The 20,679-nt window shown below is 46.0% G+C and overlaps 1 long non-coding RNA gene across 4 annotated transcripts in view; it reads left to right on the top strand.

Annotated features, from left to right (window-relative positions):
• Window positions 1-1,612: 1,612 nt before the first annotated feature.
• Window positions 1,613-20,679, top strand: part of LOC128324734 (uncharacterized) — a 57,802-nt gene continuing 38,735 nt past the window's right edge. For all 4 annotated transcript variants that reach the window (XR_008307065.1, XR_008307063.1, XR_008307066.1 and 1 more), the window contains exon 1: window positions 1,613-1,715. This is a non-coding gene — a long non-coding RNA (uncharacterized LOC128324734). The remainder of the gene's footprint in view (window positions 1,716-20,679) is intronic.

A 20,679-nucleotide genomic window follows, 5' to 3' on the forward strand; every position in this document is an offset into this window, starting at 1 on the left:
CAGTTCCATAGTGACACTGTTGTAGGGTTTAATCTGGAAAGTGCCCAGGTCTCAAGCAGCAAACTGCTAGCTGAGAACTCTGAAGTGCATGCAAAGCATGGACTCTACCACTGAGTCATGGCCCCTCTACAAGCATGCTAATTTGCATCTGGTATCGTCCCACATTTCTTACTAGAAGTCTTAACACACATCCGGAAAATATGGGCATAATCCAGCCAAAGCTACCCAGGGCCTAAGCTTTTTAGGGCTTTATAACCAGCACCTTGCATTTTGCCCAGAAACATATTGGTAGCCAGTGTAGCTCTTTTAGGATAAGAGTAACATTGTCTCTCCGAGGTGATCTGGAGACCAACCTGGCTGCCACATTCTGTACCAACTGCAGTTTCTGGACTATATACAAAGGCAGCCCCACATAGAGCACACTGCAGTAGTCAAGTCTGGAGGTTACCAACATATGTACCATTGTTCTGAGGTCATTTATTTCAAGAAATGGATGCAGCTGGTGTATCAGCTAAAGCTGATAAAAGGCACCTCTGGCCACCACCTGAACCTGGGACACCTGGGAGAGGTTTGGATCCAGAAACACTCCCAGACTGTGAACCCATTCCTTCTGGGGAAGTGTGACTGCATCCAGAACTGGCATATCAAAATCATCTCTTGAGTTCTGACCCTGCACAATAAGTACCTACATCTTATCTGGATTCAGTCTCTGTTTATTATCCCTCATCCAAGCCATCACCACCTACAGGCAGGCATTTATGAAGGTTATACCTTCTCCTGATGATGTTGACATGGAGAAATAGATTTGGGTGTCATTAGCAAACTGATCATACTCTGCACCAAATCTCCTGATGCTCTCCCAGTGGTTTCATGTACATGTTAAAAAGTATTGGAGACAGTATGGAGCCCTGGGGGACATCATATAAAAGTTCAGATTTTGAAGAGCAACAGTCTCCAAGGGACACCATCTGAAATCTGCCCAAGAGATAGGAGTGGAACCACTGCAAAGCAGTGCCCCCCCCCCCACAAACCCCTCAAACACGCCAGAAAGATATTATGTTCAATAGTATTGAAATACCGAGAGATCCAAAAGGACCAACAGAATCACACTCTCTCTGTCAATTCCCAATTGGAGATCATCCTTCAGGCCAACCAAGGCAGTCTCCACCCCATAGTCCACCCGAAAGCCAATTTGAAGAGGGTCTAGATGATCAGTTTCCTCCAAGGCTGTCTGGAGCTGGGAGGCCACCACCCTCTTAATTACCTTGCCCAGCCACAGAAGGTTGGAGACAGGCCTATAATTGCCTAACTCTCAGGGATCTGATGCAGACTTCTTCTGAAGAGGGGGCCATAGGCGTAACTGGGGGGGCAGGGGGGGCACGTGCCCTGGGCGCCATTGAGGTGGGGGCGCCATACCAGTCCCTGCCACCCCCACCCCATTGCCCACCTGCCCAGCCCCAGGGCCCCTCAGCCACTTGGCTCCAGCTCCGGCTGATCGGCAAAGAGGCCTAGGATCGGCAAGGCCGGCAAACTGCAAAGCTCTTCTCTCCCTGCCTCTCAGCTGATCGGCGGGTGGGCGGGGCTTCCAGAGAGGCCTCCCAGTAGGCCTCCCTGAAGCCTGAACTCGAGTAGGCCCCAAGCAAGGAAGGAAGGAAGGAGGAAGCAGGCAGTAGACCCTCTGCCCAGACCAGACCATCCAGAACAGCTATTGCTAGGTAGGCTGTGAATTCCTTTTTGTGGTTACCCCCATATATAGGGATCTGCTTGCCATAGGGCTTTGATATGGGGGGGTGAGGCGAGACTGAGAAGTCTCTGAATATTTAATTTAAAACAGACTGAAAAATGTGCTGGCTTTAAAAACAAAAACTATCTAAAAAGGCCTATAAGTGGCTTGTTTCATGTCAGAAAATTACAAACACTTCTGGAACAAGTATATTTTATTTATTTTCATTCATTCATTCATAAATGCAATTATGTTCAAGTTGTTTTGCAGTCCAGAAGGTCTGAGTGAGAACTGTGAAGCATGTGTTGTGATTTTATTTTATTTTATTTTTCTTGTGTGTGAACTGCTCCCCAATAACTTGCAGGGACTTCAGGGTCAATCTGGCCAACATGTGAATGCAGCACCTCCATTCCAGAGGAGAGGTGTGTTAAAGGGCTTTAAAAGCCTGGTGTGAAAAGACTCCTGGAATCAAACTTGACTGAATTTGTTCAGAATTCTGAGAAAACAAACATAGGCTCACCCTGCATGGTTGAAAGTATCATTTGCTAATCTGCAGCGAGGGGTCCATTTTAATAATTAGCATTGCTAGTGTGTTCTAGGCATTAAAAGTAGCACAAATATATAGTACTCAATGTATATCACTATATACTGTGAAGTGTGCATGCATGTATTCAGTGAAATGTATTTCCAGGTAGCATACTTATTTTGAAATATCAGACTTAAATCCTTGGGGGCCTGGGGTGTGTGGAGGCCCTGGACTTTGAGGGTCTGGGGGCCCATTTTGAAATCCTGTCTCTGGACCCATTCCAACCTTGCTATGCCCCTTGCGGAATAGTTACATATGTATTGATCACTACACATGGGTTTCTGCACAACACCTGCACAGAAGAAACTTCCATGTAGAAAATGTGTCTCTTGTAAATTGACCCTGAATTTTCCATCCATGACTGGGATATCTGAGAGTTAGAGTCAATAATAAAACAACAGCACACTGCTTGTGACAGGAAGGGGCAAATTACAATGATTTCTTAGTTTGGCAGGGGCTGGTTTTGGCTCTGGCAGAACTTGGCTATCTGCTCCTGTTGCAAATGCCTCTGTCTAGTGTGGCAAACTAATGTATCCTCCTTCCTCTTGGTGTCAAAGTAAGCACTAGTGTGGTGAATGCACATATACCCCATCATGAGCCAACAGTCATCATAAGACAAAGGCTGGCAGGAATCATTCACTGGTTTATAGACACACACACACCCCACCACCTTCTTCTTCCCCTATTTTGCTAGTGGCTATTTGGGCAGGTGATCCTCTAGGACAAAGTCGTGTTTTTTAAAAAGAATGAGATGAGACAGAGAAAATGACACTTGGAATCCTCACATAACTCCTGCCTGTTGTTCTAAGTCTTTTACAGAGATGGCTCATGTTTTCAGGTTTTGATCAACAACCATGTCTAGATGGTACAGTGTTCCTTTTAACAGGGATTTCCAGAGATTGCTGACTACAAGCCCCATCATTCCTGCTTGGACAGTGGCGCAATTTCAGTGCTTGCCCTAGGCGCTATTTTCCCTAGTTACGCCTCTGCAGGCGGCCGAGTGTGATTATGACCTGTGCCAGGGGCTTTAGAGACAGAGGGGAGAGTGGAGAAAGAAATATGTGGGATAGAATAGGGGGATGATGCTTAACTTGCGGAGGGCGGTGGCAGGGCCTCCAACGGCCTTTAGGTCAGGGCTTCAAAATTACCTAGGTGCACCTCTGGCTATGATTGCCTCCTTAAGACAGGGAGACATCCTGCCGCTCCTCAGAGAAGCATTTATAATATCTACCAGGCCTTCTACAATAGCCCCCCTGCCGGATAGCATGAGCCATGTTGGAAAAGGGTTAAGAGAATAGTTGGTAGGCTGCACTGTTCCTAGCAGCTTGTCCACATCCTCAGGAGTCAGAAACTGAAGCTGATCCAGCCTAACCACATAAGAGGAGTTGCTGGACATCTCTGCATCAGACACTGCTGTAATTGCACTGGGGATTTGGTCTCCGGTGCCTGCTATTTTAAAGAGATCCCTACCCACCCCAAAGACAGACAGTGATTGTGTGTAATGCCCCATCCAGTCTGGTCCACTTCATAAGAATTCCTTTTAAATCCATTTCTGGGAAGAGCATCACCTGGTTTGTGGCTGTTGTGTTGTGCTATTGTTTGCCATATGCATCTCTCTGCAGTGATCTGCACAGCATTTGATTTGCCACTTTGGTGCCTGGTGTGAAGCCGAGCACAAAGACTCTGCCAGGTGGTGAGCAAGGGGTGACTGGGAAAGAGCAGCAGCACAGGCCATGTTTTCAGGGGAATCCGAGCATTCCTCCACCACCACGCAGCCAGGGCGAAGGGATGACAGCACACCATGCCCCATCACTCCTCCTGCAGCTGTACAAATCACAGGAGGAAACAAAGACCCCCTGGTGAGTTTGCATCCCCATTAGATCAGGCACCTGGGCCTCTGCCATTGTTTGTTCAAGCAGCTCATTAAAAAGCATCAGCAGCTCTTTTCTACTTGGGGGCATTTGTTTGGTGGAAATGGGCTGCAAATGGATAATAGCCATTGTGTTTGATTGCCTATTGCTTTGTTTCCGGGCATTTAGACAGCCAAAGGGAGGAAGAAGAAATGCAGTAGAGCTGCTGGTGGCTGCTGGAGGACTGGCCGAGGTGTGGCCCCGCACAGTGTTTATGAGATTCTAATCAGGACTCACAATCCCTTTTTGCTCCTATGTAGACATGGAAACAAAGAGATGCTGGGTGAAAGGAACATGAGCACAACATACCTCTGTTGATTATTGTTTTCTTGATGTATTTTTACAATATCATTAGAAGGAACCATTAGGGGCCCTCCCCCTTCGTCCATTGATTAATTTCTAGAAAAAGAGATGCTGGGATCAAAATTGTCTGGAAGCAGTACTTGCTGATCCAAAAGTTGTTGATGAGGCCATAGCTTAGTGGTAGGGCATCTGGCTTTGCATGCAGAAGGTTCCCAGGTCAATCCCTGGCATCTCCAGGTAGGGCTGAGAAAGACTCCTGTTGGAGACACTGGAGAGCCACCGCTAGATGAACCAATGGTCAGAGATGCACCTAGGTAATTTTGGAGCCTGGACCTAAAGGTCTTTGGAGCCCCCACCCCACCCCACCCCCCGCTGCAAGTTAAGCATCATTTTTTAACACGTAGGTACTTGGGGGCACAAACCACACCACCCAGTTCAGACTAAAGAGGATTTGGGGGCCCTCAGGGGGTGTGGAGGCCCTGGACTTGGGCCCCGAAGTCCAGGGGTAAGAGCGCCTCTCCCACTGGTCTGACTCAGTAGAAGGCAGCTTCCTATGTCCCTATGTGTCTGGATTCTCTTTGATTCTACAATATTGCGAGGAATAGAATCTGATTCTGAACCTCTTCAGGACCATTGTAATATATTTAAGGCTGTTGAAGACACTCCTGGCTGTGCTGCGAATGCAGTGCTGGCCATCTAACTCCTGAATGGGGCCGTGTGGCTCCATTCGGGAGCTAGATCGGGGACAGTGCTGCATTTGCAGTGTGGCCAGAAGGAGCTCTTCCTACCTTTAAGGCAGGGAAGATCCACTCCTGGCCACGCTGCGAATGCAGCGATGGCCATTTAACTCCCAAATGGGGCCGCACAACCCCGCTTGGGAGCGAAACCAGCTCCTCCCCCACATCTGACATCAGACGTGAGGAGGCGGGCGTGTCGGGGCTGTGAGGTGCGGCCTCTGAGGGGCAGCGGCCCAGCTTCTTTGAACCCGGTCGCCCAGTGGTGGCTACGCCCCTGGTATGCCGCTTTTCAACAACAATAACAACAAAACAAACAAAATTCAGAAAGCAGTTTGCATAGCAAAAGGAGTGAGGAAATGAGAAAAAGAAATACGAAAATGGTTTCAAAGAGGCTCACCATCTGAAAAGAAACAAACATAAAGAAGATATCATCAACAAAAAAGGTAATTTTGGAGCCTGGACCTAAGGGCCTTTGGAGGCCCCCCTACCCTGCATATTATGCATCGTCATGCTCCGCCGAGGAACTGCACCACCCGGGACATACTAAAGAGGATTTGGGGGCCCCCAGGGGTTGTGGAGGCCCTGAACTTTGTCCCTGAAGTCCAGGGGTAAGAGCGCCTCTGGCTGACCTGGACAGCAGAATCAATGAGGTGCATTAAAACTGAGCAAGTACACCATCTCTGGAACCCACTGAGTTTACAACCACTGTCCACAGAAACATGATCCACCATTTTCCTTGCCCCCAAAGTACTTCATGCCATGAAACAAACTGCTTATCCCTCACTCTCCACACTCTTCCCCAGAATTATAGGGCAAGTTCTGACAATACTTTCAGCACATGATTAGATTCCTCTACACATGTACAATTGATCATCCAAATTGAAAAATGTACATTCTCTACCCAGGATTTAAATACTAGATATACAGTGATGTAGGATTTAAAATATCATGTGATTAGATGATTGTTCAGATGGCTAAGTGGTGTTTTTTTATCCTCTAACCATTGAGTTCAAATTGTTAAAACAACAAAGCCCAGAATATAATCATTTACTCTACCCACATTAGTCTGTTTATCTGAATTTGTTTTCCAAGTGGGAATGCAACAAAAACCTCAGCTATACTAATCGTGCCACACATTTAAAGGTATCATCTGAACTGTGCCATACAGAGTAAAGATTAAGCAGGGTAGAGGAGAGAGCTGTCCTATTCACTTGTTAGCTGCAACACACGTACAATTTGTTTTCAATGCAAGTACCAGGGGTGTAGCTAGGGGAGAGGGGCCCCGTGTTCGCCCCTCTCCCTGGAGGCTCCTCAGAGTAAGGGGGATAATGGAGAAAATAGGGAGGGGTGGAGCTGGGGGGCCCTCAGGAGCTGGGGGCCTGGGTTCTCTGAACCTGTCCGCTCAATGATAGCGACACCCCTGGCACATACATACAGCTCTGCATGCATGTACAGTTATTCACACATTATGTTGAATGCACGTACAGTAGTACACTTCCTATCCGTAGCATGTATTTGAGAAGCTAACTTCTCACCCCTGCTAACTGGACAAAGAGGCACATTATTAATGTGGTGATTCTCTTTATTGAGCAGGGGGAGAGTAACTGGCCCTATTCATCCCAAGCACAGTACCTCCCCTCCAGTGACTGTTGCTGGTGTCTATCTTATGGTTTCTTTTTAGACTGTGAGCCCTTTGGGGACAGAGATCCATCTTATTTACTTACTTACTTACTTACTTACTTACTTACTTGTCATTTCTCTGTGTAAACCACTTTGGAAACTTTTGTTGAAAAGCAGAATATAAATATTTGTTGTTGTTGGCCTGTAGCCAGGTTGTCTTTTTAAATGAATGCATGCACAGTAACTCTCACAAAAAACATATACATGTGTACAGACACTTGAACACATGTACAACATACTGTCTGGACAGGGCTACAATTTCTTTGCATTCAGAAGCCACTTTCCGGTAACGTGCTAAAAGATAACACACCATTGAAATGGGAATAGTGGGCTGAAGCTCTTGCAGGAGGACGGGTGGAGCCATCATTGAGCAAACGCATCCAAAGAACCCGGGCCGCCACCAATCAGGGGCTGCAAGCCTGACGTCAGACGCGGGGGGTGTTATTTCGGTCCCAAATGGGGCCACGCGGCCCCATTTGGAACCCAAACCGGCCCATGCTGTGTTGGCAGTGCGGCCAGAGTGACTCTCCCTGCCTTAAAGGCAGGGAGAGCCACTCCTGGTGCCACTGCCAACGCAGTGGGGCCGATGGATCTCCCTCCCAAATGGGACCGCGAGGCCTCATTTAGGAGGGAGATCAGCCCATGCTGCATTGGCAGAGCAGCTGGAATGGCTCTCCCTGCCTTTAAGGCAGGGAGAGTCACTCCGGACCGTGCTGCCCAATGCAGTGCGAGCCGACTTCCTTTCCAAACAGGGCCATGCGGCCCCATTTGGGAGGGAGACCGTGCCCCCATGTCTGATGTCAGATGCAGGGGCGTGGCTAGCTGGCTCCCTGCATCTGATGTCAGACACGGGGGCAGAGCCAAGGGGCTGCGGCAGCTGCCGCACATGGGCCGCCGCCAGCCTCCCTACACTCCTGTGCTGGAGATCCCCCCCCCACACTAATATGTTTTACAATATCAAGCCATTTAAATCTGCAGAATTGCTTTCAATAGTCACCCTCCGCAGATGGATGCCAGTTCCCAGAGACTCCAAGCCAATCCTGGAAGGCTGGCAACTCTCCCTGTGGATTATTCCACTGATTGCCAACTAATTGTTAACAGGAACCATATGTTCCACAGAGCCACGTCTGCAGGGCCAGCAACATTGGCTCCTCCCATGGACTGCTGCTTTAACCCCCCTCCCCCCCAATACAAACAGCATCACAGGCTTTGACATCATCCTTCCTACAAGCAGCTCAGCTGCACACTGCCATGCCCCCTTGTCTTTTGGCTTGCACACAGCTAAGGTGAATGATAAGGTGAAGGCTCTATCAAAGCCACCCTTGCCATTCACATTGCAGGATTGGAGGCTGGAGCTCTTTGACTGTGCCTGAGATGGCGGCAGGGCAGGGGAGTGATTTAAGGGCCCAATATTGGTGGTGGACACCTTTGGGATCAGGGATGCTGCTGCAGGTCAGATGGAAAGACACTGGGGGATGGATTTGTCCCCCAGGATTCCAGGTTCCTATTCGTGCTCTGTTACATCTATTCTGTTCTTATATCCAGGTACGTACCACAAAACTGTACAATGTCATTCAGATCTTGGCATCTTGTTAGTTTCTTGTTAGTTCAGCCTGTACTTTTCATTTTTTTAAAAAAAATTAAGTAAGAATATAGGTCCCTCAGTGATAGAGAGAAGTTCAGAAACAAGTGACAGGGTCCACAGCAAAAGCAGATGAAAGTTCAGCTGGCCGTCTCAAGCAATTTGTGAATGCAGGCAGGATTGTGTCAGCATCAGCAGGCACGAAGAGACTCTGGAAGGAGGAGAACAGCTTTGCAAAATCATGAATTCAATCTAAACTCCACACATCAATTTCCACTTAACTCCCTCCCCCTCCATTTTTTATAATGAAAACAGCCAATTGAGACTGCAATCAGGAGTGAACAAAGGTCAGGTCAGGGGATTCTTAACCCTTTACCTGCTGGTGAATTTCCTCTCAGAATCGCCTCCCAGCTACTGTCCCCCACTGCAGAGGAAAAGATACAATCTCAGATGATCAGCCCATCACCTCCACTATAATGTAAGGGGAGATGAGGGAGATTACATGGAAGAGATGGGATGAACTGGCACACTGTGAGGAAGGGAACTGTGTACTGTGGGGAAGGGAAGGCTAGCGGGGAGGAGATCAGCTGGGTGTAAATCAGGAGTAGTGGGAAGGGATTGTGAGGTTGTGGGGGTATCAGCAGTGGTGGGGGACGGGGAATAGTTGAATAGTGTCACCTCAGGCACCAGTGTGGCTTGGGCCAGGCCTGATTGCTATAGATCAGTGGGTACATATGGGAACAAAGAGAAAAGGTCTATCTGAACTATATTTGAAAGCTGAGCATTCCTGAGGTATGGAAAGAAGAAACCAAGGGCTGTTAAATCCCTAGTAAATTCAGAGATAATTTGCTGCATTTCATCTCCTGTTTATTTTCTGTATATATTTGATAATGCTCCTTTCTGACAGCGTACGGTTGTGTGGTGTGACAGAGCTCAAAACAAAACAAAACACCCTTAATCAAACACAGAACACTTTATGTAGTCATAAGCAAATGTCTGTACTATTTTCCTCATTTCAAACAAGAAAGTTAACTCTCCGTCTAGACAAGCCTCCTGGTAGACCTTCTCCTGCAAACCTTAAGCCCTGAAGGACACATCAGCTCTGAACATGTTTCTTATTTTCCAGACGAGCCCAGGGGATCTGCATCCTTCAATAAAATTCCTGTCTGCCTTAAATTGCCCTTTAGTACTGATTTATACAGCAATAACATGATTTTTGAAAACAACACCAGGAGAAGCAGAATCAGTTTTAATCATGCAAATGACTTGATGGCAAGCCATATTGCTGGTGATATTTTATGTGACAGTTTTTAGCCTTTCAGATTAAGCTATAGAATTCTATAATTTTTAGGCTTCTAAAAGTGTATGAAGAAGCCTCTCCTTTTTATCTGCAAGAAGAATAAGAAAAGAGAGCAATTGGGCATTGTCCATTTACTGTGCCATCACATCATTTAAGGTAAACCTGGTTACATGTATTTAATTTCAGTCAAACGAAAATTGTGCAATATTATCTTGCCCTCTCCTAGTGCTACTGCTTCTCAAATAGGGTTACCAACTGCTGGATTGGCTAGATTCTCCCTGAATCAGGATCCAGCATCCAGGAGAGTATTAGGCAATCCGGGGGGTTTTAATGGCTCGATATTGTGAAAAACATTGAGGGGGAAATTAAGAAAGGGGGAAGATCTCCAGAAATATCATCAGCCAGAGTTGGCAAACCTAAGAAGACATTTAGATATGAACCTGAAATCTTATGTGTGTTTCCATAAGAAGAATATGCAACTTGCCCATTCTTCAGAACTTCAGTGGAACTTTATTATGAATCCAAGTATTTAAATACTTTCTGGAATGTTTGGATGTATGACAAGGCCTTTCTTTCCAGCTCCCTTCCAGCCCCCAGCAAAACCCAAAGGCCTTCATATTATGACTAAATCCCAGGGTTCAAGATTGTGAATTGGTCTCTAAAATATTGAGTTCATCTTATTTTGCTTTTGCTTTTCATTTCTAAAACTTTGAGAGACAGCCACTTTTTTGTTTTTGTTAATTCTCCCACTGCCATTTAACCATTAAGGTTCTTTTATTTGTTAATGAAATCTGAAATTCTTGTATGTTTAGGGCCCATGAGACTACATATGTATTATTACATCATAACATACCCTCCAACATCCCACCAATAAAAATAGAGATATTCCTGTTGTGCATCCATTGACATGCAGGTTCACTAGACATGATGCAACCACTAGGGATGTGCACGAATAGTGATTTGACACGCGATTCGGAACACATCCCCGGTCCCTTTAAAATGGAGGAGAACAGGTGAATACCTGCTCCTTCACCGCTCGCCGCTACTTCCTGAATTGGCAGCGCTCCTCCCAGCTATTTTCGCTTGCCAGTAGCACTCTCCCCCAGCTGCCCTTGCACAAATACCACATGTGCAGCAGCCATTTAGACAGTCAGCAAAAGGCCGTGCCCGCTGCACATGCGTGGAGGCCATGTATGTGCTGGTATTGCATGAGGGCAGCTGGGGGAGAGTGCCACCTGCACTCGGAAATAGGAAGACACAGGAAGTTGCCTTATACCAAGTTAGACCATTGGCCCATCTAGCTCAATATTGTCTACATAGACTGGCAGGAGTCTCTCCCAGCCCGCTCTTGGAGATGCCAGGGAGGGAACTTGGAAAGCATGCAGGTGCTCTGCAAGCACCTGGTTTCTTGGAACTTGGAAAGCTGCAGGTGCTCTTCCCAGAGTGGCCCTGTCCCCTAAGGGGAATATTTTACAGTGCTCACACATGTAGTCTCCCTTTCAAATGCAACCAGGGCAGACCCTGCTGCCCTGATTGCATTCAAAAATTCACGTTTGCTACCATAAGACCAGCTCTCCTCCCCTAAAGGAGAGGGGTGCAGCTGAATCAAAATGTGGCAGTGAGTGATGAAGGAGCAGGTATGCACCTGCTCTTCTCCATTTTAAAGGGGTTAAGAATGTGTTCCGAACCACATTTTGAATCATGATTTGTGCACATCCCTAGCATCCACACACCCAGTTGGGAGATTTAATTTGAAGACTCTGCAGAGCTGAATCTTGAAGAATGACAACTCAAGGACTGTCCCTAGTAAATAGGGACAATTGGAGCCCTGTCATAAATGTTTTGCAAGCTGCACATATCTTTTCTCATTTTAAAGATTCAGAATAGATAACAAACATATTTGAAAGGAACAACCACTGAAACAGATATAACAAACATATACAAACATATAACAAACATATGTACAACCACTGAAGCAGACTGTATTAAAAATCTCATACCCTTCTGGCTTAGCCTCTGCTGTGAAAAACCAGCCCCAGAAACAATGGTTTAATGTAGTCTTGTAAAAGAACATTCTCCTACATTTTTTAGCATAGGAAAGAATATTTTGGAGAATTAGTCTACCCATTCTACTAAATGTATTGGATAATATTCTTCTACAAGTCTAGTTTAATGTGTGCTAGGGCAATTTTAAATGTTACATGAAACATGCAGCCACCACCACTCCATTTCTCCTGGTAACATTGAATGGAACATTGAACAGCAGATGTGTGATGTGGAATCATAACATTCTCCCGGCATGTGGCAGCCAATAAAATGGTGTGGGAGAAATGCTGAGTGTGATAATGTCATTCTTCAGCCAGACATTACTTGGAGATGCAGGAAAAAGATGGGGATAGGAGAGAACCAAATATTTTCAGTTTGAGTTTTCCAGCTGTCCTTCAGACCATGTCAAGGTTTTAAGGAAAGAAACAATTCATCAACAATTATGAGTTCACCAATAAAAGTCACTTCAACATTGCTGTTTTTGTACACATCTAGTAAGTCATTCCCTTGGCAAAAACAGCATTATCAAGACGACTTGTACCCATGCCTGCCTGCAATCAGACACAAATACGCCAGTGTTCCCAAGGGCAGATGGCTATTCCCATCATGTCTGATATAAGAGGAAAGACACATATAAGCTCTTTTGCTTCATTGTGGGTGGTCTTCCATAAGCAGGGATGACATGATCATGGGAATGTGGCTCTGTGTGCCCTTGTTGGATGAACCTAGCAGAAAAAAGATATAATCAAGATGGCGTTCTTGGATGACATTCACACAATGCGTTCCTAAAGTTCTGAGAACTTTAAATCATGTAGAGATGTGGCACTGGCAGGCTGCCTGCTTTTTGGATGGATTCTTTGGGCTCAAGGGAACCTTTAATTATTTAGTGGATTTATGTTTTGTGGCACACTAGCTGTTCTCTTACAGTTCATAGTTTGGGAATTAACTGCATTAAAGGCTTGGACTAGAAATCATAGAAAATGAATTAGTCTAGTAAGAATGGAATGTCCGGCCTAAGTAATTGCAAATAATTTATAGATCAGAACCAGTATGTTGAATTGTTCCCAGAACTATAGAAAGCTGGAACACCAATAAAACATATTTGGGGTAGTTGTGTTGCTATCCACTCATACCACTCTTCCCATGAAAGTGGGTTTCCAACTCTTGGGTGTCCAACATGTAATAGTCTCCTTCTTGTTGGTCTGCTGAGGAGAACTCACTGAGTGAACTTGCCTCTTGATAGGTCTGCCCCAAAGCCAGAAAACAGGAGAGACCAGACTATATTCCAGCAAAACAAAGCATGCACAGCTTGTCCAAATGGTTGCAATAAGACCTGGAGTAACTGGTTCCAACCAGACTTGGAGTAAAAACTCCACCCATCTGCTAGGGAAGGGGAGGCAACCAACTACACTTGGTCTTAAAGCAACATAGGCACACACACACACACACACTCACACACACACAATACCACACAACCTGTCTCCAACAGTGTAAAGAAGCAGTTGTCTTTAGCCTGACTACATAATTAAACCCACAAGGCTTAAATATGGAATAGACTATGGATGAGGCTGTCTGTCTCCTCAGTTGGTTAAATGGTAGGCCTTTGGGCAGGTACCAAGAGGTTCCCTGAAGAGTGTCTTGTCAGAATCCATCCTTTTAAAAGACAATTGGACCAATACGATTACCAAGCCTCTGATTTTCTTTATCAGTCAGGAATTGTCCCATGAAAAGGAGATTAGTCCCTTGGTCAGCTACAACCACTTTCTTCTGACACACTAAAGTTACACATTTTCATCAACAGAATAATCTTTAGTGCTGTATCAGCCCTTCTCTGCCCCTGTGGTATGTACTCCAGGCATTTGCCCTTTAACAACAACAACAACAACAACAATTATTATTATTATTATTTTAATTAATTGTTATTGGTATTGTTGTTGTTCACCACCTAGGGTCTTTGGAGGAGGCAGTATATATGAAAATTTGAATAAATAAATTAATACTCCACTAATTACAAGCTTTCCCCATGAATTCCTCCTCCTCCTCCCCCCCCCCCCTCCTCTAAATTGCCTTGTTAAGACAGGGTGCATGCACATTCTCTCATTGCCACTTGGGAACTGTACTGCAGGGGCAGGCAAGAACAGTCTGTTTCACATGAGCAATTGCACTGTACTCCTTTTCTGCTGTGCCCCTGACTGGTTGCTAGAACATGGAGGAGATGGAGACATCAGTAGTTCAGGCAGCATTGGCAGCAATAGTGAGTGAGACATGGATGGCAGTGTCATCCACCAGATGGTGGTTGGATCTGCCATCCCTGATCATGTTCTGTTCCAGAAGCACACATCTTCCATTTCCCCTCTCTTTCTCCCCTTGATGAAATGGAGCCTCATGCCAGCATGTGATAGCAAGAGTTTCTGGGAGAGGTGGGAATGGCAGGGTGGGAAGATTTCATGACTCCAAAATTGGGATGGAAAGCAACCAAACCCTGCCTCCAACAATGTGAATATTAAGGCAGGACTAAAAATGAAGCTACAAGGAAGAAACAACTGGAAAGTATCAAATGCTAAGCATGCATCAACAGCAACTAATGACCTTGCACTGTAAATGTACAAAAAGAGGATATCAGTTCAAAATGCATCTTGTTGTTAATCACTAGCTGTTTAAAGTTTAAGGTTAAGGTTGCCTGACTCATAATGAAAGCACATATTACAGGCTAGGGATGTGCGAAATGGTTTCATTAGAACCGTGGTTTGAATCAAACCGGTTGGGTTTGGCTGGTCCGAGTTCAAACCAAACTGGCTCCAGTTCTAAAAGAACCAGTCCAAACTGGTTTGGGGGATATGCCTGTAAAGGAAAATCCGGAGAGGATTCCTCTTTACAAGTAAAGGGCCATTCCCTATACTAAGGCAGTGTGTGTGTGAGAAAAGGGGTACTTAGTGGATAAAGGTGATCCAGTTGACATAGTCTACCTGGACTTCCAAAAAGCTTTTGACAGAGTTCCTCATCAAAGACTCCTGAGGAAACTTAGCTGTCATGAGATAAAGGGACAAGTACATGTGTGGATTGCTAACTGGTTGAAAGACAGGAAACAGAGGGTAGGTATAAATGGAGAGTTTTCACAATGGAGGGAAGTAAGAAGTGGGGTCCCGCAGGGATCTGTACTGGGACCGGTGCTTTTTAATTTATTCATAAATGATCTAGAAGCAGGAGTAAGCAGCGAGGTGGCCAAATTTGCAGATGATACCAAACTCTTCCGGGTAGTTAAATCCCAAACGGATTGTGACGAGCTCCAAAAGGATCTCTCCAAACTGGGGGAGTGGGCGACAAAATGGCAAATGCGGTTCAATGTTAGCAAGTGTAAAGTGATGCACATTGGGACGAAAAACCCCAACTTCAAGTATATGCTGATGGGATCCGAGCTGTCAGTGACGGACCAGGAGAGGGATCTGGGGGTTGTGGTTGACAGCTCGTTGAAAGTGTCGACTCAATGTGCGGCAGCTGTGAAAAAGGCAAATTCCATGCTAGGGATCATTAGAAAGGGGATTGAAAATAAAACGGCTAACATTATAATGCCCTTATACAAAACTATGGTGCGACCACACTTGGAGTACTGTGTACAATTCTGGTCACCACATCTTAAAAAGGACATTGTTGAACTGGAGAAGGTAGAGAAGAGGGCAACCAAGATGATCAGGGGCCTAGAGCACCTTTCTTATGAGGCAAGGCTACAACACCTGGGGCTTTTTAGTTTAGAAAAAAGACGACTGCGGGGAGACATGATAGAGGTCTATAAAATCATGCATGACGTGGAGAAAGTGGAGAGAGAGAGATTCTTTTCCCTCTCACATAACACTAGAACCCGGGGTCACTCCATGAAATTGATTGCCAGGAGGTCTAGGACCAACAAACAGAAGTACTTTTTCACACAACGCGTGATCCACTTGTGGAACTCTCTGCCACAGGATGTGGTGACAGCCGACAACCTGGATGGCTTTAAGAGGGGTTTGGATGACTTCATGGAGGAGAGGTCTATCAATGGCTACTAATCGGAGGGCTGTGGGCCACTTCCAGCCTTGGGGGTGGGATGCTTCTGAGTACCAGTTGCGGGGGAGTAATGGCAGGAGAGAGGGCACACCCTCAACTCCTGTCTGAGGCTTCCAGCGGCATCTGGTGGGCCACTGTGCGAAACAGGATGCTGGACTAGATGGGCCTTGGGCCTGATCCAGCAGGGCTGTTCTTATTTTCTAGTATCAGTATCAGTAAGCTTTATCACGGTCATTGACCGAACAACACAAAAAAGTACAGAACACAGTAAGGATAATACAAGTAGGGCAAAACATAGTGTCAGGGTCCATTGCCAATTACCATTGCCTCCTCCCGTGCAGTATGAGATGATGCCTTTCAGCATCTTCCTATATTGCTGCTGCCCGATATAGGTGTTTCCCATAGTCTGGGAAACATAGTCTGGAAACATACCAGTGGGGATTCGAACCAGCAACCTCTTGCTCCCTTGGCAAGTCACTTTCCCGCTGTATCATTAGGTGGCTTGTACCTCCCCATTAATCTGCCTGACATGCTTCTTAGGTATGATTTTAGACTTTGGGGCATTTAGACTTTGGGGCTCCTCTTCACAGTACTGAGCTAGCCTACGTAAAGCTCTTCTCAAGCCAACAGATGTTCTAGATAGAATAACCATGTCGTCAGCATAAATAAGAACTGTAATAGGTTTACTGGCTAATTTAGGAGGGTGGAAATCTGGGTTAGCCATACACTCAATAAGAGAGTTTATATAAAGATTGAAAAGGAGTGGGGTCAAATGCATCCCTGTTTTACTCCCTTCTGTGTGGGTATAGACTGGGTCAAATGTCCTTGGGCACTGCACCTCACTCTCAGTGAGGTCAGGTGTTCTCATGCAGCATTTGAAAAAGGAGAAGCAGCCGAAGATCAATGGAGGCATTGGCAAGTTTACTCCACAAACATTCCCAAGAGATGGAGTCAAACACTGCCTTAAAACCAATAAAGGCCGCATACAATGGTGAATACTTTTCAGCCAGATGTTGTAATACTAAGGCCTGATCAAGAGTTGACCGACCAGATCTGGACCCTGCCTGTTCCTCACTTAGTATATTCTCCTGTTCCAGCCAGTCCCTGAGTTTAATATATAAGATGTCTAGAATATAATTTGCTGATAATACTCAGCAGACTGATTGGATGATAATTAGAAGGGCTGGGGTAATTAGTACATTCTCTTTGCAGGCGGTGGCAGAGACATTGGAGGCACACATGCAGAGGCACATGTGTGGAGGTCACGAAAATGGCCTCCAAACATGCGCAGGCACCAGAACCAGGCTGCAGCTGGCCCGGGCCGATCTTCAGGAGGCTGGCAGGGATTTGGAGGAGCACCTGCTGCCTCTGCTGCCAATGTCTCTGCCACCTGCAAAGAGAAGGTACTAAGTACCCTCTCTCTCACCCCCGCCTTAGTATAGGGCATACTCCCTTACTTGTAAAGGGGAATCCTCATTGGATGCCCCTTTACAAGCATATCCTCCACACTGGTCCATAAACCAGTTCTTGCTGGTTTGGTGTCCGAACCGGACTGGACCTGATTCAGCCATACATAGAACCAGACTGGAACCGGGTTGGTTCAAATTTGGTCTGAAATTGAACTGAACCAGCCAAACTGGTTCTGTGCACCCCCCAATTATAGGCAGTGAAAATTCATGATTTGAAAATTTCATCAGCATCACAAATAATTTTCAAGATGAACCAGTGATGTTTGAGGACTTGTCTGTGTGTTCAATGAGCACACCTAGGGCAGGGATGGCCATGCATCAGGGATGGTCGTGGATGGAGTGCATCCACTCCCACCCTACATTCATTCAGCTCAGCTGTCCCTAAATGTCTGAAGAGGAGTAGTGAAAGCAATCTCTCTGACTGTATAATTTTTGCACTCTGTCTTTCTCCTCCTCCTTCCCAAAGTTCTTTAAAGGGGACAAATTGAATCTGACTTCAGCTCCATGATCTGAAGGCTGGCTGAGCTCTGAAGTTTAGCTGAGACATTCTCCAATGATGGCCTAATTGGTAAAACGATCTCATTTGGTCAAATGTTATGTAATGCTAATGATATATAATTATGAAGCTTGGACGTGCTTACGTACGCCAGTCATATTCACACAAAATCCCACAGCTTAGTCAAGGAGGTTTGTGCTTGAGCCAGGAATGCAGCTCTTGTCAATGTTTTTGGTCAGCAACTATTTCCAAGTATTCAAACAGCAGCAATGTTTAAATAAGAACACGGAGGCCTCAAGATAATTACTAGTGGAACCCTTCAATGGAGAAAGCCAAGGCAGTGATAATAGCATTCCTGCTTGGCTCACTTTCAGTCAGCCAGACCAGTTTGTTTGCTGTTTGGCTGGATTAGAACAAAATGTATATCCTTAAGAGTGGATGGTATGTGCCCTGACAAAGCTGCAAGCCCATGTGGGGCTGAAGGGCCCCAGAGGTAGCTGACTTATGACATCCGTCCAATAGAAGGAAGCAGGTATCCAGGGTCCAGGTAGCTGGATCAGGCTGAGCAGGGCTCAGTCAGGACAGATCCTAGTGCAGATTCCCAGTAGCAACAGAAGTTGCTTCATCAAAGGCCTAAGCTCAACTGAGCACCTACACAGTGAAGTGGCTCTACTGTATAACCAGGTCCCACCCCCAGCTGCAAGTTTTTAGCAAGAATTTAAAGGGATAGAACTTTGGTTTCAAGTCTGGTATTCCTGCACGGCGGCCTCCAGATGCACTCTTTGTTTTCTCTGCCAGGAGATTACATAGGGTCATTGGGTAATTGAAGGTAGAATGGAGCTGTGGATTCTGGTCCTTTATCTGAGGAGTAAGAACCCTGGACTCTCCTTCTGGGTGGCCTTCAGATTATACCTCAGGCTATCCTGGAGCAGAATTCTGCTGGCCCACCTAAGTCTGCTCTGAATGAGAATTGCTGTCCAAGGCATCTGTAGTCTTGGACACAACAGTTGTGTAAATTTGCCAGCCACTGAAAGGTACATACAATTACATGAGTTTACATATGCGGATGAGCAAGGAAGCAGCTCTTGAGAAGACAAGGCTCAAGACCAGGGGAGGCAGCAATTGTTTGTCACACAGCTTGTGGGAGGGGTCACATTCCTGAGGTGACTAAGTTTGGAAGCAGCTCTTGAGCAGAGAAGAATCAGATCAGGGGAGCTTTGCTACCTGGAACTTTGCGAACAGGAGCTTGCTAAAAGATACCAAAGGAGGCACGGAGACACACAAGTGGCCCCCTTTATCACAAAGAAGACACCCAGCATGAGGAGAAGGTGAGTAGTACCCCACTTATGTTATTTTCTTGGCGGACAGCTTAAAACCACTTTAAAACTGCTGTCACTGTAATCCGCCCAGAGATGAAAGTTTGGGACGGTGTACAAATTTGATGAATTAATTAATTAATTACCTTTAATTAGCTGACAACTGCCGCTAAGACCTAGCTTTCAAGTAAACAGGCTCTATATATTCTAAATAGTCAATAAAAGTCACAAAGGTAGAATGCCAGCAGGGGAGGGATTGCTTCCCAGTGTATTGCACAGAATGTTACATGTATGATATCTGCTTGAGAAGTTGGGTGTGTGTGCTCGGTGCAAAGAGCTCTTGTTCAGGGAACAAGGTTGTTCCCATGAAGCCAAGGTGGCTGACCTGGAGAAGTTCAGGGAGGCAGAGAGGTGTGTGGATTTCCATGGATGAGACCCTCAGGGAAGTGATAGAGGCATCCCACTCCCATGCTGACAGCTCCTCTGCTGTCATGGAGAATGAAGGTATCAGGGAAGGAAGGCATAAGTCTGAGGAAGATGGGACCCATATCCTCTTGCACAAAGGATACTCCTCGATGGGTTGGGGGCCTCCTAGTAGTGCGTGATTCAAAAGTTAGGGGCATAGAGAGATGGGTTTGTGACCCATGTGTAGACCATAGAGTGACTTGTCCGGCTGGTGTGAAGGTTGCGGACATAACGCAGCATCTAGATAGGCTGTTAGGCAGTGCTAGAGAGGAGTCAGCTGTCATGTCTCCACTTGAACCAAGAGGGAACCAGACTTCTGGCACTTAAAATAAAAAAGGTAGCAGAGCAGCTTTTAAAATGACATCTGGGGGATTCCTGACAGGAACTGGGTGTTATCAGGTTCAGCACACATAATCTCCTAAGGTGCAAGGGTGCAAACCTTTCAGATAAATCAGATGGGGATAGAGCAGAATCAGGAGTAGAGCAGACAGAAACACATGACAGCTGGTCAAAAAGGTCAATTGACTGTAAGGGAGATAGCACACGCCAATTCCAAGGTAAGAGACTCACCATATAGGTGTTTATATACCAATGCCAGAAGCCTCTGAGCAAAGATGGGCAAGCTGGAGTGCTTGATTGCTAGTGAAAACATAGACATAGTGGGCATAACAGAAACCTGGTGGAATGGTGAGAACCAGTGGGACACTGTTATTCCTGGATACAAAACTCTAAAGAAAGGAGAGGTAGGGGAGGATTGGGGGTGGAGTAGCGCTGTATGTTAAGGGATACAATCCAACAAGCTAGGAAACCTAGGAAGACCGGAGTCCTCCACAGAATCATAACGGGTGACGATACAAGAACTTAAATGTGTTACTAGGGATGTGCTAGTCTCCTGCTAACTGAGCATTCCCCTGCTAACTGAGCAAAGAGGCACCTTTTCAAAGTGGTTTTTCTTTACTGAGCAAGGAGAGAGCAACTGGCCCTATCCACCTCCGGCACAGCATCCCTCCAGTGGCTGTTGCTGT

The sequence above is a fragment of the Hemicordylus capensis genome, chromosome 4 (assembly GCF_027244095.1).
Source record: "Hemicordylus capensis ecotype Gifberg chromosome 4, rHemCap1.1.pri, whole genome shotgun sequence".
NCBI classification, from domain to species: domain Eukaryota; kingdom Metazoa; phylum Chordata; class Lepidosauria; order Squamata; family Cordylidae; genus Hemicordylus; species Hemicordylus capensis.